General features: G+C 31.5%; 1 long non-coding RNA gene across 11 annotated transcripts in view; it reads left to right on the plus strand.

The window, feature by feature from the left end:
- Window positions 1-16855, plus strand: part of LOC124950888 — a 51412-nt gene that overhangs the window by 7997 nt on the left and 26560 nt on the right. The window contains exons 1-3 of one of the 11 annotated variants that reach the window (XR_007101457.1): window positions 7524-7581; window positions 7916-8005; window positions 8556-9131. The exons of 1 other annotated variant lie outside the window; for it this stretch is intronic. This is a non-coding gene — a long non-coding RNA (uncharacterized LOC124950888). Of the gene's footprint in view, window positions 1-6629; window positions 6645-7468; window positions 7582-7915; window positions 8014-8555; window positions 9132-15838 lie in introns of those variants that run through there. 9 more of the 11 variants (XR_007101458.1, XR_007101459.1, XR_007101460.1 and 6 more) reach the window with 9 other exon arrangements.

The following is a 16855-nucleotide window of genomic DNA, read 5'->3' on the forward strand; positions in this document are numbered from 1 at the left end:
TCGTAAGAATTGTTTTCTTTTCTCTCTTTTTTCTTTTTCTTTCTTTTTTTTTTATTCTTCTTGTAATCTTCTTTTTCTTTTCTTTTCTTTTCTTTTCTTTCTTTTTTTTTTTTTTATTTTTTTTATTTTTTTTCTTTCCATAAGCACTCTTCCAATCCGACGATTTGATATGTCGTCATTTGATGATACTTAATTTACATTGAATATTAGATTTTGATTTATGGATTAAGATGTTTCGACTCGAGACATCGCGAAAAATCTCAATCGTATTAATATTTGATTTCTCTCGCATAAAAGTTCGATGTAAAATGTAGCCTGTAGGTGTGTTCTCGATTAGAATCAATGTCAGAAGACAAAAGAAAAAAAAAATGAAAAAAAGAAAAGAAAAGAGAAGGAGGAAAAGGAAATAAAAAAAGAAGAAAGAAAATCTCGTATGAATTAGATCGCGACGTTTACTGGGATGATCTACAGAAAGTACAAAATATGATCTTACGAAAAGCAGTCGGTATCTTTAGAGTAGTTCTTTGAAAAAAAAAAAAAAAAGAAAAAGAAAAAGAGAATAAGTAAAAAAACATGGAAAAAGGAATAAGTAAAAAAGAAGAAAAAAAAAAAAAACAAGAAAAGATAATACCTAAACAATTATTTTTGTAATAATAATTCTAATAAGAAAAAAAAAAAAAAGACTAAACAAATAAATAAAAAATAATTAATAAATTAATAACGATGAAAAAGAATTCATTAACGAAGCAAATATACAATTTTCATTTTTGTTTTTGCTCTTTTTTTTCTTTTTTTTTTTTTTTTTATATGTCTTTAACGACATTATAATTTTACGATGAATTATTCGAAATTCATAAATTTGACGATTCATCGTAACGCAGACGAAACGATCGTATAATAATTCGATTGGAGAAAGATCAGAATAGTTCACTCGTTAATTTCTTTACGAATTTACGATCCATCGGCGTCGCGTTAGATACGGGTAATTTTTTCTGCTACGTAGTCTTGAGACAGCATCTCTCTCTCTCTCTCTCTCTTTCTTTCTTTATCTCTTTCTTTTTTTCTCTTTCTTTTTGATTTTCTCCCTTCGTGCATACGATCGAGAATTTGTCAAATCATCCTCGACTGCTCTTGCAAGGGCTGGATCTATTGTACTCCCTTTAGGGGCACGCGATGTATCTATTTCCCTTTCTTCCGTTGGGAGAGAAGAATCGTAAACTATATGAGGTAGAAACATCTGAATAATCTTTGTCCATTCAAGTTTGTCAATGTATTACGAATAATAAGAATTGTTATCTATTATATCCCCATTCTTATAAACAATTCGTCGATTGTATCGAATATTTTCTTTTTTTCTTTTTTCTCTTTTTTCTCTTTCATTTTTCTACGAAGAAAAAGAAAAAATAAATAAATAAATAAATAAATAAATAAATGTGATTTACGTTATACATTACATTACATTTTTTTTTTTTTTTTTTTTTTTTTTTGGAAAAACGCGTTCATTATATTGCATCGAAATGAAGAAAGAATATAATCAAAGAGAAATAAATTTTATTATATCGTAGGGACGTATAATTTTATTGAAAGGAAAGATAAATGAATAATAAAATTTTCCAGGAAATATTTTCTATCCAAATAGAAATAATATTTTTCATAAATAAATAACAAGCTATGGGATACCATTTTTTTTTCTTTTTTTTTTGTGTATATGGAGTATTATATTTTTTCATAAATTATTTATTAATATAATCAATATAAATATTTAACGATAATAATAAATCGACGAAGTAATAATGAATTATTATTGTCAATAAGATTTTCATAATATTCTCTAACGTTATTTTCGTTTCTAAGAAATTAAATGGTACCATACTGATTCCGAAAGAGGAGACATGTTTCCTTCGAACGATGATTGCAGTCACGAACGGTCGAAACCTCTTCAAGAAATGAAATGTATTCGAGGATTTATGTATGTTCGCGAGATGACGTCAACTCGATCATAAATCATCCTTCGCGAGAATAGGGGATAGAGATATATGTATGTACATATCTATATACGTGGGAGTTCACGAGAGAAACTTTCTATCTGATTCTTGCCGTCCTCATTTTATAAAGCAATAGTAGATGAGATCCTATTTGAATTTTATTTTCAATTTTATTTGTCAACCACCAATATTTTTTTTGCGTCTCTAATTAAAAAAAAAAAAAAAAAAAAAAAGAAATAAATATACAAACAGCTATTTATGACAAATATTGTATTTACTACGATCGCTCGTACGATTTCATCTTTGATAAATAGAAAAAATACTTCGAACGAAATTTCATACAATAATGATATTATTATTGTTATTATTTTTTGTTTTTGTTGTTGTTGATAGAGAAAAATGTTGGATGAATTTTTATTAGATTCGAAGAACATTTTATTTTATATTATAGAGATATTCATATGCTTTTTCGATGAAACGTAATTGCATTTATTTAATTAATCAAATATTGATATTAATAAAGGGTATACAAAACTATATATATATATATATATATATATATATATATATATATATATATATATATATATATATATATATATATATATATATATTTTAGATATTTTCTTATACTTGAAAGAAGAAAAAGTAAAAGAGAGAGAGAGAGAGAGAGAAGAAAAAAAAAAGAAAGAATAATATAACTTGCAAGCAATCAATCAATAAATGTAATATAGATAATATCATTTAATATCTTTGACATTTGTGGTGTTTGATGCAGGGAAAAAGAAAAGAAAACGAAAAAAAAAAAATAAATAAACAAATAAATAAATAAAAGAAATAGAAGAAAGAAGGAACATAAAAAAAAAAAAAAAAGAAAAAAACGTTTCTATCGTCTAAACATGGTATCGACGATAAAAAGTTGAGAAACTTGGAAATAAAAATCGTAGAGATTTTATAGGAAAAAAGAGAGAAAGAGAGAGAGAGAGAGAGAGAGAGAGAGAGAGAGAGAGAGAGAGAAAGAGAGACTACCTCCCTCGCAAAGAAAAATGGCGGCTGAGAAGTCGGATGTAACAGTCTCTCGAGTGAGATGAGAAGGGAGATAGAAGATGATGGTGGTGGTGGTAGAGGTGGAAGTGGAGGTGGAGGTGGTGGTGGTGGTGGTGGTGGTTCGCCGGGCTTCGAATCCCGGGAATGAAAGCACCGACGGAATTGACAGAAGCCTCGAAAGCTTGGAAGCATTGGCTCCAGACCCCCTGGCGCCGTCGCGACGCTCCGTTCCCCAGCTTTTGGCAAAACACATCGTAACTGGAAGGGGGCGGCTGCCTTTTTTATGCTCCGACCGCCGACATAGCCACTGGTTTCAGAGCTCGAAACTTCCCCATAAAATCCTACTCGCTATACTAGTCGTTGCTATCTCTCTACACCACCATCAACCCAACCCCTACTACCAACCCCTACCTCCTTCTCTTCTTCCTCCTCCTCCTCCTCCTCCTTCTTCTTCTTCTTCTTCTTTTTCTTCTTCTTCTTCTTGCACTCTCTTACTCCTTACTATTTCCTTCTTCTTTCTTTTTCCTTTTGCCCTTTTTTTTTCGTCTCTCTCGTTTCTTTTTTTTACCCTTTGTTCCCTTTTCCCTCCATCGTCTCGCACTCCGGAGATATCAATTCCTTTTATCGTCGTAAAATAATTCACGGATCACGTGTACTATTTGTTTCTTTTTTAGTTTTTATTTATTCGTTTGTTTGTTTGTTCGTTCGTTCGTTCGTTTGTTTTTCGTTTATTCGGTCTTTTTTTTTTTTTAATCCTATTTTTTTTTTATCGTTCTTTCATTATCATTTAATTTCATTAATTATACATTTTATATAGTGTATATCTTAATTTTTCTTTCTTTCCTTTCTTTTCTTTTTCTTTTTCTTTTTTTTTTTTTTCTTTCTTCTTCTCTTTAAGAAGATCAAATAGATTTACGAATTGACGGTACGTTCCACTCGGTATCAAATTAACGAGCATATTGATTCATTATCGTCAATTATTAACGTTTCGATCGTAATTTGCTAAGGGGGTGTGATTATTTTGGCAAAAAAAAAAAAAAGAAAAAAGGAAGAAAAATAATATAAAATAAAAAGACAAAAGAAAATGTTGCAAGGATTTATCTTCTTTTTCTTCTTCTTGTATTTTTATTTTTTTTTTTTCTTTTTTTTGCTATTTCTATTTCTTTTTTCTTCATCACTTTCTTCTTCAGTCTCTCTCTTTATTATCTCATTTCATTTTCATTTAAAGTTAAAGGTATGAATCATTTCCACGACAGATAAAAATCTAAACGTTTTGATACCAAATGCTTACAGACAAGTATTCCCTCCATCGTAGTAATAAATACAGAACCAATTACTACTCTTCTCTCCCTTTCTCTCTCTCTCTCTCTCTCTCTCTCTCTCTCTCTCTTCGTTCTTTTTCACTTTCTCTCGAAATGCGTATAAGTTCGATCTCATTCCACGAAGAAAACTTTTCCTTCTCTTTTGTCCCGTTCGCCATTTGTGGGATGAACAATCGTCATCGACATAGAAAGTAGTAGAACATAGAAAATACGCATACACACAGACACACGGACACATACAGACAAACACATAATTACATATATATCTACATATATACATACATATGTACATTTAGTACATTTATATCTAAGTATATTTATATCTACGTAGAAATAAGTCTCTACGTCTACGAAAACTTTATTTTCCCCTGTCACCCTCTTTCATCTCCCTTTGGAAAGTTTTCCCATTATTTCTCGAAGAAATTTTATCACCAGACATGTTGGATTGATATCTCAGTGGCTGTGATAACGGAATATACATAATACGATAAAGTCGTAACGAAGAATTCGTACTTCTTTTAGATCGTCCGTTCGTTCGACAAAACGATCCTCTAATCGTCCGTAGCAAACCAAAACGTTTCGTTGAACTAATTCGACTCTGTTTTCCACATCACGAACTTTTCCACCACGATCGGACTTTTACAATCCGATCTTCGATCTTATTTGTCGTAAAGTTGTCGTAGAAAATACATAGAGTAAGAAATTTAGATGGATAGATAGATATATGTATATGTATAAGTATATATATATATATATATATATATATATATATATATATATATATAAACAGATAAAATGATACGAGTATTAATTTTGTATTTTTACGATGTTTATTCTAATGCACACGATTGAGAAACAAATTTCAATTTGTACGTAAAATCTTTTTTTAGTACGAACTACTTCTTTTTTATTTCTTTAAAATTATTTATATATATATATATTTTTTTTTAGGACAACATAAGTTAAATCTTATTCGACGTTCAGAGGAAATTATTATTAATTAAAATATATCGTTTAATTATCGTACGTACGCGAACGATGTTATAGATTTTTTTTTTTTCCTTTTAAACATTACGAAAATGGATTGCGACGTATCGACATGGGGTGGAATGGGGTTGATGAGGATGGAGAGGAGGGGAGGTGACTCGTTTAACACGCCTCCACGTTTAACACATTTCTTCGACGCTCGCACCATCTTAAGGATACTCCGGGTAATAATCTGAGTCGGTAAAGTAGGACACGCTTTTTCCTATAAAATGTTTTTCATTGCACGGTAAAACGCAATCACGGACGCAATGCAATGCAACGTAACGCAACGTAATGCAACGCGAAACACTATTGAGAATTTATTAGAGCGTAAAAGCCATTATTCTGGCAAACATTCAATCTTAAATTTTACTTCCGCTGGTCGTCGTCGTCGTTGTCGTCGTCGTCGTCGTCGTCGTCGTCGTCGTCGTCGTCGTCCTGGCACCGAAAATCTTCGGACAAAAGAGAGAAGTGCAAGTTTCGATTTATGACACTTCCTTACAGAATATCTGGGACATCGTGTTTATACAATAGTTTAATCGCATTCTAATTCGATTCGAAGATCCAAAAGAACAACCATGTTAATCTCAATCAATTAATCATTATCGTTATCGTATATAATAATCTTGCAAGTGTTGAAATTATAAATGACATTTATCGCGTATAATTTTCTTTTCTTTTCTTTTCTTTTCTTTTCTTTTTTTTTTTTTCATTCTTTTTCTTACGCTTAATCGTTAAACTCGATAAATTTTCTTTTTTTATCTTATATATCTTTTTCCCTTAAAATTTTTCCTTCTACATATTTACTTTTACATACGAACGAATCGTCGTACAATTCATTCACAGCTGTATAAAATGTACATTACATTCGTAATCTCATAAATCGAATTGGAATACGATGGTAGATATTCTTTTATTTTCTTTTTTGCCTTTTTTTCGCGTTCCTTTCTCTCTCTTTTTTTTTTTTTCTTTTTTTAACTTTTTTCCTTTTTTCATTAAATTATTTTCTCTTTCACGTTAAACGTTGCACGTAACGGGTCTCGTTGCATGGTAACGTAACGTTTGAAAATTAAATTCTACGCAGTTAACTTAGGTTTAAATGACATCATTCGATACCAAATCGATACGAGTTACCGACCCCTGTATCGTTCGTCTTATCGAGAACACTCGGAAAGATTACTTTCGACGTAGATGCGTATTTTAGTGTTATACGTTATATACATCTCGTGCAGGTTTCGTGAACGTAGGTGCCAAATAAGAAAAGGTAGACCAAAACAAAAAAAAAAAAAAAAAAGCGAAAAAAAAGAAAAAGAAGAAGAAGATGAAGGAAAAAGAAGAAGAAATAATATTACAATCAATCAGATCGCCATTTTTATTCGTACGTTTTATTCGTTATAATGATAACGAGCAAATCATTTGAAAACTAAAACTATTACAATTTTGAAACACGTGAGAAAAGTTTTCAGACGGATAAGGTTAAACGTAACGATCGTTCTTGTACGCGTTTGAGTAATTTTTTTTTTTTTTTTTCTGTTTTTCTTTGTTTTTCTCTTCTTTTCTTTTCTTCTTTTTTCCCCTCGATAACGATAAACAATAATACCACGAGAAATTTGGAATTTTGCAATCGAAACGAAAGTATCATCATTATTTACATTATTTTATAGGTTATATTATTTTCTACTTTTTTTTTTCTCTTTCCTTTTACCTTCTTTCATTCTTTCCTGTTTCTTTTTCATTCACGACAATACATGTGAATTTTGATTTTTCAATTAAAACGAAAATTCTCATTATGATTGCATTAATTTTTTCTCTCTTTTCTTTGTTTTCCTTTTTCTTCTTTATCTTTTTCTTTTCTTTTCTCTCTTTTTTTTCTTTTTTTCTTTCTTTTTTTAATGTGAACATGCCATTCATAGTCGCGTAAATAAAGTCGCAAATAGTTTTCCGTCGAAGCGAAGAAAAAAAATAAAAGAATATTCGAAGGAAGGATAACGTTGCAATAACGTTATTGCATTAGCTTGAAAATTTTTAGAAGACGCGTGTGTATTTCCATGTTTCAAATAAAAAAAGAAGTAGTCGGGCGGCGGTTGTGCGGGGAAAGGGGGAGGGCGGTGGTGGAGGGCGGAGGAAAGAAGAAAACGATTGTCGCGCCCGAAGAAATGGAAAATATAATAAATGTTTGTTCACGACATCAATGCTAACAGGTAGACAAATATGCGACATACACGCTCGTATATTCATAAACAGATTACGCATATAAATAAATAAATAAATAAATAAATATATATATATGTATGTATGTATATATGTACATATATTTGTATGTATGTATATATGTATGTATGTATGTATGTATGTATGTATGTATATATGTATGTATGTATGTATGTATATATGTATATATGTATGTATGTATATATGTGTATATGTATGTATGTATGTATGAATGTATGTATGTTTGTATGTATGTATACTCTCTGTATGTATGTATAACACATGTACGTAAAAACCCTCGCGCAATATCTTTTTTATTTTTAGCTATATTTGTTTGGATTAGTTATTTGCATAAACGCGCAGGAGAGTGGATAACGCGCGCAGCGCCATGCGGAATAATCATGGAGCGCGAATGTAAGTAAGTAAGTAAGTTAGGAAGGAAATTACATATTACAACGGAACGATTGAAAATTTTTTTTTCTCTAACGAGCAATTCTTTCCCAAATGATACGCTTACAATGAAAATATATCGATGAACCCTCGAATATATTGTCTTATCTGTGACAATTTTTTGAAATGTCGACATAAAAAAAAAAAAAAAAAGAAAAGAAATCGCAACAATTTTATTAATATCGTAGAAATCAGCTTAAATAGATAAACGAATAAACAAATAAATAAATTAAAAAAAAAAAAAGTTAAAAAAGTAAAGAATGAAGCAGTGAACGAATCGTCGTGAATATTTGCGTGGAAAGAAACGAAGCAAATATATATATATATATATATATATATAAATTAACATACACACTCACATACATACTCGTATACAACATACATATATATGTAGATATAAAACATTTATATATATATATATATATATATATATATATATATATATGAAAAATAAGGTAGAGAAAAAAAGAGAGTGCATAGAATTAACTATATATTTTATGTGTTTTAATGAAAGAGAAGAACGGCGTTTGTGAAGGGGTGGGCGGGGGGCACCAGGAGCACCCGTAAACTTGGAACGGATATCGCCAGCCCTGGGAAGTTCCCTGGGACGAGCGGAACGCACGGAATACGGAGCGCTAGCCGGAGTTGCAAGAGCGTGCCGGACGTGCGGTAGTGCCACCGACAAGTGACAAATTGATTTTTGACGAAGACGACGACGAAGACGAAGACGACGACGATGACGAGGACGATGATGAGGACGATGACAATGACGACGAGGATGAGAAGAAGAATGAGGACGAGGACGAGGACGAGTATAACGAAGATGCAACAACGACAACGACAACGACGACGACAACGACAACGACAACGACAAAGACGACAACGATAACGACGACGAAGACGACGATAACGATGACGACATAGAAGAGATTCGTGGACCAAAAATTGTCAGGAGGCGGCGACGGTGGTGGCGGTGGCGGTGGCGGTGGCGGCGGCGGCGGCGGCGGTGGCAGTGGTGGCGGCGGCAGCAGCGGCTTTTCCCGTGCGAGTGGTTAGACCAAAATCGACCTATCTTGGAGAATATAATACGGTGAGTAAGAGTATGAAAAAAAAAAACAGAAAAAAAACAAAAAGAAAAAGAAAACGAACGAACGAATGTACGATTATAACAACAAGAACAATGGTAAAGAAGAACGAAAGAACAGGAAGGAGGGATAGAGAGAGAGAGAGAGAGAGAGAGAGAGAGATAATGATAACGATAACGATAACGACAAAGACTACCGACAGGAACAATGACAATAACAACAGCGGCAACAACATCACGACAACAAAATGAGCGGGATATAAAAAGAACGAAGGCGAGGAAAAATGTTTTAACGCGGGGTAGGAGGTGGTGGTGGTGGTATAAGGGTGAAAGAGAGGGAAGTATGGTTGTGTGGCGGGGCTAGGGTAAAGGGGGAGAGAGGTAGATGGTTAGACGCGGGAAGAGAGAGAGAGAGAGAGAGAGAGAGAGAGAGACGGAGATATGCATATATATATACATACATATATATATATATATATATATTATGTATGCATGTATGTAAATTATCATGTAAGAGATAATATCACTTTCTTCGTTAGTTAAGAAAAATACAAGTGATAATTCAAGTTCGCTGGTGTTTTTTTCCATCTTTCATTTTCGTCTTCTTCTTCTTCTTCTTCTTCTTCTTCTTGTAGCATCCGCGCGTTCGTATACATATATCATCGTCGTCCGGAGTGGATCCCCTATTGATCTGCTCCGGCGATTTTCGAGCAGAATGGGCGTGCTGCCTTCATCGTCATCGTCGTCATCATCTTCGTCGTCGTTGTCGTCGTCGTCGTCGTCGTCGTCGTCGTAATAATCGTCGTAAGCGACGTCAACGTCGACGTCGACGTCCTAGTTACCGACATCATTTCTTTCATTCCTTTCTTTTTTTCTTTCGGCTTCGTGCTTCAACACTTGTTCTATCATTTTGTTTCAAGTTCTCTTTTTTTTTTTCATATATATATATGTATATATATATATATATATATGAAATACCATATATGTATATATATATACATAGTCGTTTAATGTATTGAATGTCGGCCATAATGTTTTTTTTTTTTTTATAATGTTTACCGGATTCGTGGTATCTTCTCTATCGCGGAAGTTTTCTCTCGTGTGAGAGAAAGAAAGAGAGAGAGAGAGAGAGAGAGAGAGAGAGAGAGAGAGAGAGTGTGTGTGTCCTTCGATCGGAGTTCTCTCTTTCTCTCTTACTCCTGGCGCTTTTCGAAAGCTTTCCGAGAGCTAACCTCAAAAGGTTAGCCCCGATATGTTTCATGTGCGTGAGAGAGTGAGTATCAGTAAGAAAGAGAGAAAGAGAAAGAGAGAGAGAGAGAGATGTAGGATGTAATAGTGGGGATAACTGTAGCTCAAGAACGAAAGAGAGAGAGAGAGAGAGAGAGAGATATATATATATCATCGAACGGGTGTCTCCCGAAATAGACGTGATTCACATGCGGCGATAGAAGCGCGCCAATTGTGACAGCTTGAAAAATCTAAAGAGTTTCTTCTTGCCGATCGTTAATAGAAGAAGTAATAAAAAAAAAAAAAAAAAAAAAAAAAAAAAAAAAAAAAAAAACAAAAAAGAAAAAAAGACAAAAAAAAAATTAAAAAAAAAACAAAAAGAAATGAGAAAGAAGAAAGATATAAAATCTTCTTAAGAATTAATCATTTCTAATAATCATTATTTCGTCGTATCGAAATTTCGTTTCCAATGAAGAGAGAGAAAGAGCAAGAGAGAGAAAAAGAGAGAGAAAGAGAAAGAGAGAGAGAGAGAGAGAGAGAGAGAGAGAGAGAGAGAGAGAGAAAAAATCGTTCCCAGAGTCAATGCTTAGTAGCGAGCGACCGTGCCAAAAACAATAGGAGCTGGAAAAATCAATAGACGGTTCTCTCTCTCTCTCTCTCTCTCTCTTTCTCTATCTATCTCTCTCTCTCTCTCTCTCTCTTTCTATCTGTGAGAGGTTAAATAGCGTCAGAGAAGGAATGAGAGAGACGGAGATGAAAGAGAATATGAGGGAGAGAGAGAGAGAGAGAGAGAGAGAGAGAGAGAGAGAGAGAGAGAGAGAGTGATAGAGAGAGAGAGAGAGAGAGAGGCGCAACGTTTCGTTTACGAATTCTCATTTATGCATCGCGTATTATCTTTCTTTCTTTCGCTTAAGGACTTCGGGTTCCTTTCGATTTTGCTTAAAAATGATTGTTCGTTCTCTCATAGTTATCAAAAAGATCTTCGTTTTCTCATCGTTATTATATAACGTCAAGGATATATAACGTTAACGAGAGAATTTTTGTCAAAATTTACGTATCGCCGTTTATCTCGTCTTCGATCATTAATATTTCAATAGAAATTTTTCCTAACACTGCTGTGAACGATCGAACGTCTCCTTTTTTTTTCTCTCTCTCTCTCTCTCTCCGTTTTTTTTTTTTTTTTTTTTTTTTTTTTTTTTAATCATTTGACCCATTCGACTAACAGATTCGTTATAGAGCGTATTGTCGGATAAATCATTATCGTGATTTATGGTGATAGAGAAGAGGATAGAAGGGGGAACGGGGATTAACGCGTATTGTCAGAGTCGTCTTTTTTTATTTTTAATTTTTTCACTTTTTTTTTTATATTTTGTCTTTTTTTTTCTTTTTTTTTTTTTTTTTCTTTTCCTTTCTTTTTCTTTTTAATTTTCTTTCTCATTACTCCTTCTAATCTTTCTTTTTGATTTCTCTTTGTTAAACGCATTAAACGTTCGTTTTCGCTTTATAAACGATTTACGAAGTCTCGAACATAGAGAATGGTAGTTTAGAAATTTTTTTTTTTTTTTTTCTTTGTTTTTTCTTTTAATGATCTTTTAGTATGAAAATCGTAATCCTAATATCTTATCGTTCGAGATATTAAAGAGACGTATATTGATCGTTGATCTTTTTTTCTTTTTTCTTTCTTTCTTTTTTAATTCTAATTTTAAAATTACATATACGAAAGTATTATTTTTCTCAAGGATAAATGATACAAGTGACTTATCTCTTTCTTTTTTTTTTTTATCTTTGCTTGTCACATAATAACAAAAAAAAATAATTTTGTTAAATAATTCAATCGCGCATCGTCGAAATACGGTGTAATATCTCGAAAGGAGAGGTATATGACTTAGAACAGTGTCTTTAATAATAATAATAATAATAATAATAATAATAATAATAATAATAATAATAATAATAATAATAATAATAATAATAATAATAATAGTATATATAATAATAATAATAATAATAATAATAATAGTAATAGTAATAGTAATAATAATAATAATAATAATAGTAATAGTAATAATAATAATAATAATAAATTGAAAAAATATCGAGAGCAAAATAATGACTATTTTGAGGGGGATTATCTTTTCGTTCTTTCTAATAGCTTTAAGAGATGCTTACCGATAAAAGATTATCTTATCATCGATCATCGGTTGTGCAAAGAGAAACGAGTTTCTTGAAATGTTTTTTTTTTTTTTCTTTTATCGAGGATAATCATATATATATATATATATATATATATATATATATATGATACATTAAGTATATATATATATATATATTAAGTTGATCAATAACTAACGCCGAAATGTTTGATACAAGTTGGATGAAAAAGAAGTTTCCGGTTGATTTTAAAAATCAATTATTATTCCTTCTCGATTAATTCTTTCTAGGCTAATTTTTTGTTCGTTCGTTTGTATAGATCGTTAAAAAAAAAAAAAAAAAAAAAAAAAAAGAAAAAGAATTCCCAGATTCATAATCTAAGACGATTTGAGCCTTGTGTTATCTTACGTTTTGTATTTTCCTCCTTTTTTATTTTTTATTTATTTATTTATTTGTTTATTTCTTCTTTTTTCTAATGATCAAAGAAAAAGAAAAAAGAATTAAAAAAAATTCATTGCTCATAATAAACAATATATATACATACGTGTATGTAAATGTAAAATGATCGTAAGAAAAAAAATTAAGCAAGCAACGTATCCTGAAATAATATATATATTTATATATGTATGTATGTATGTATAATATGTATGTATATATGTATGTATGTATGTATCTCTCCATTTATATTTCTCCTCTGCTTTTCCTTTATTCGAGGATAATCAAAGCAATTTCGAATAATTATCCAATTCTCCGGCATCCAGGAGAATCTCAGTCCTCGCGAAAGCGTTGCTTTACTATCTATCTCTTGACGGGTTTCGACCCTCTTAAAGGAAACAAACGACCTCGTTATGCAATTGTTGTAAAATGTTTTTCATGGGACGTACGTTAAGAAGATTGGGTGACAATTATGGGGGAAACGATATACGATGGACGATATATATCGGCCATGTTTAACGTCATTAAGCTTCTTTTTTTTTTCTTACTCTCTCTCTTTTTCTTTTTTTTTATTTCTTTTTTTTTTTAATATACGATTTTTGTTTCTTTCTCTTGCTTGCATTCGTCAAAGATATATATATATATATATATATATATATATATATATATATATATATATATTCGCTAATCATGCGTACATAGTAATATATATATATATATATGTGTACTTTTATAAGTATATAAAGGTATATGTACAAGGTGTATATATATGTACATATAAATATTACATAGGTGCGTCGTCATAGTTATTTCGTTTCGTAATGAGAAAGGATTTAACCATGTTAATCGTCTCCGTAATATCAGTGATGCAGTGCGCACGTGCATTCATCAAGAAAATCCGATGACATTCATCGGTTTTCCTCGTTCATTAGAAGGTTCGATCTTTGAAGTAATAATAATAATAATGATAATGATAATGATAATGATAATGACGATCATGATAATAATAATAATAATAATAATAATAATAATAATATTTAAACATTATATACGGATATCTTTTGGTTAAGTTGTAATTATACATATATATATATATATATATATATATATATATATATATATGTATGTATATATTTATAATAATTAATTTAAAAATTTTACATTGAAAAATTATTACGTAAAATATATTGAAAAAAAATTATTTATTACGTTGAAAGTAGCTTTGAATTTGGTTTCTCTAATTTTACGTAGGATCTTTCTTCTTTCATTTTCTATCTTTTATTTTTCGTTTTTTTTTTTTTTTTTTTTTTTCCAAGAAAATTCCGAGTCCGCAAAGGAAAAAAGAAAAAAGAAAAAAGAAAAAAAAAAGTAGATCGTGTATCTAGCCCTATTCCATATACCATATGAAATATTTTGAATTATTTAATAAGGAATTGTCCCGATTACTAATAAGGTCGATACAATTGTTTGCATTAATGTTGCAAAGTTGAATCTAAAATAGCTTGCTGGCTAACTGGGCTAGCTAGCTAGCTAAGCTAACTAATCACTTAGCTAGTTAAGTGGTAACAATCGTACGAATGTATCTTTTACACTCTTGAAAATCCCGTTCGTGATTTTTTTCTCCTTTTTCGTCTTATTCCGTTGTTTCTATACGGTTTACGCCCTACAATTGATTATCTACCATCGAAATGAAGAACAAGAAAGAAAGAAAAAAAAAAAAAAAAAAAAAAAAAAAAAAAAAAAAAAAAAAAAAAAGAAAGAAAAAGAAACAAAAAAGAAAGGAAAAAGAAAAAAGAATCGAAGGAGAAAATTTTCAACTACTCGACGTATATTTTCGTATGAAATAATGATTAATGATATACAATAATAATTTTCACGATTACGAAGTGAAAAAAGAAATGTTCAAAAATCATTTTTTTTCTCATTCTCCTCTTCCTTTATCTTTTTTTCTTCTTCATCATTGTCAATAATCTCTAGAGTTAAATTTTCGTATTTATCGATATTAAAGTACTTACTTTATTCACGTTATCTCATTTATTCTTATACTTAGCTTACACCTGTTAGTTGAATCGATTTCATGTCTTATTCGATTCTTTTGTCGTTTATTACGCGGAAGACCGACCAATCGGCCAATCGGCCGACCGACCGACCAACCAACCGACCGACCAACCAACCGACCGACCCCCAAGTCGATATGCGTCCGTTACATTTAATCCGAGAACCTCCCTTGTTTACTCAGTTTTAGGTTACAACGCGTCTAATGGATTATCCTTATACCTATTCACTCTCGAAAAAATAACGTCTACATTCACTCTCCTGGACCTTGATGGGTCCACACAAGTAAAAATAACAATGACTTCGTATTTGCTCGACTTATTAAAAGATTTTACCGCTATTTCATACTATCTATCTATCTATCTATCTATTTATCTATTTATCTATTTCTCTCTCTCTCTCTCTCTCTCTCTCTCTCTCTTTCATTCTCTTTTTTATCTCTCTTGTTGAGAGTATGGCGACAGTGAGAAAACGTGTCACGAGCAACGTCCAATATCGTTGAATACGTTGAAAGAAGAGATAGATAGATGTTTTCACGTAAGATTTCCATTCGTTCATTATTTTCAAACATAATTTCCAATGTTACATAAATAATATGACCCCTTACGAGGTCAATATTATGTGTCTCGTTGGAAAAAGGTTTAGTAGAGATTTTCGTTCGCAAATCGACGTAATATATCAATTCAATCGTGTAATCAAGAATTTAGTCCACTTTATCGTACTGCAAACGTATATATATATATATATATATAAGGGAAAAACGAAAAAGAAAAAAGAAAAAGACAAAAAAAAAAAGGACAAAAAAAAACAAAAGTATCTATTAATTAATTGTTTATCACTATTACACTTATTTTAAATAATAATGAACGAATAGTAGTAGTAGTAGTAGCAGTAGTAGTAGTAGTAGTAGTAGTAGTAGTAGTAGTAGTAGTAGTAGTAATAATAATAATAATAGTAAAGGCGACATAGACGTATCGTCCTTTTCTGATATAATACATACGCTTTCAACTATGTGCGATAATTTTCGATCTCGATAATACACATATTGCAGATAGTAGGAATTTAATTAGATACATACCGTAGAAAGTTTTACCCAATAAATGTTTCTCGTCGTCCTACCTGCAAAATTCTTACATTTAACGACGTAACTCTGAACGTCAATCTGAATATTTTTATTTCTAACAAAAAATTCATTCTCCTTACGTTACTCAACGTACGCACACGTTATCATATTTCTCTTTCTGTATCTTTAAAGGAACGAACAAAAAAAAAAAAAAACGAAAAAAAGGAGAGAAAAGAGAGAAAAAAAAGAAGAAGAAGAAAAAATATTTCGATCGATTTTTTATTTAATCGATCGATGGATGATCGATCCTATCGATCGTTATCTATTGGCGATCTTGAGGATTTAGGTATGCATTCGAATTAAATGAATTGGCCGAATGATTTAAATCCCTCTTCCCTTATACCCTCTTAATCCTTACCCCTCCTCTTGTCTAACGTTTAATAGTAGGTACGCCTTTTCTAAGCTTGACGTCGACTAGGAGGGACGGAGGGTGGTAGCAATGGGGGTGTAGTGGTGTAGGGTAGAGAGACTCGTTGATTGACCCGAATTTACGACACGGTTATGAATCTCATAATAACGGAGATACGTGTGCAACAAACCCATTACAAGATTACGCATTATAGCCGTTACGTCTCTCGCTTTTATTAGACATCACGCGCGGCTCTTCTTTTACGATGACACACATACTCACGCACAGACAGAAAGAGAGAGAGAGAGAGAGAGAGAGAGAGAGAGAGAGAGAGAGAGAGAGAGAGAGAGAGAGAGAGAGAGAGAGAGAGAAAAGGATCATCTCAGATGT

This window comes from Vespa velutina, chromosome 8 (assembly GCF_912470025.1).
Source record: "Vespa velutina chromosome 8, iVesVel2.1, whole genome shotgun sequence".
Taxonomy (NCBI): domain Eukaryota; kingdom Metazoa; phylum Arthropoda; class Insecta; order Hymenoptera; family Vespidae; genus Vespa; species Vespa velutina.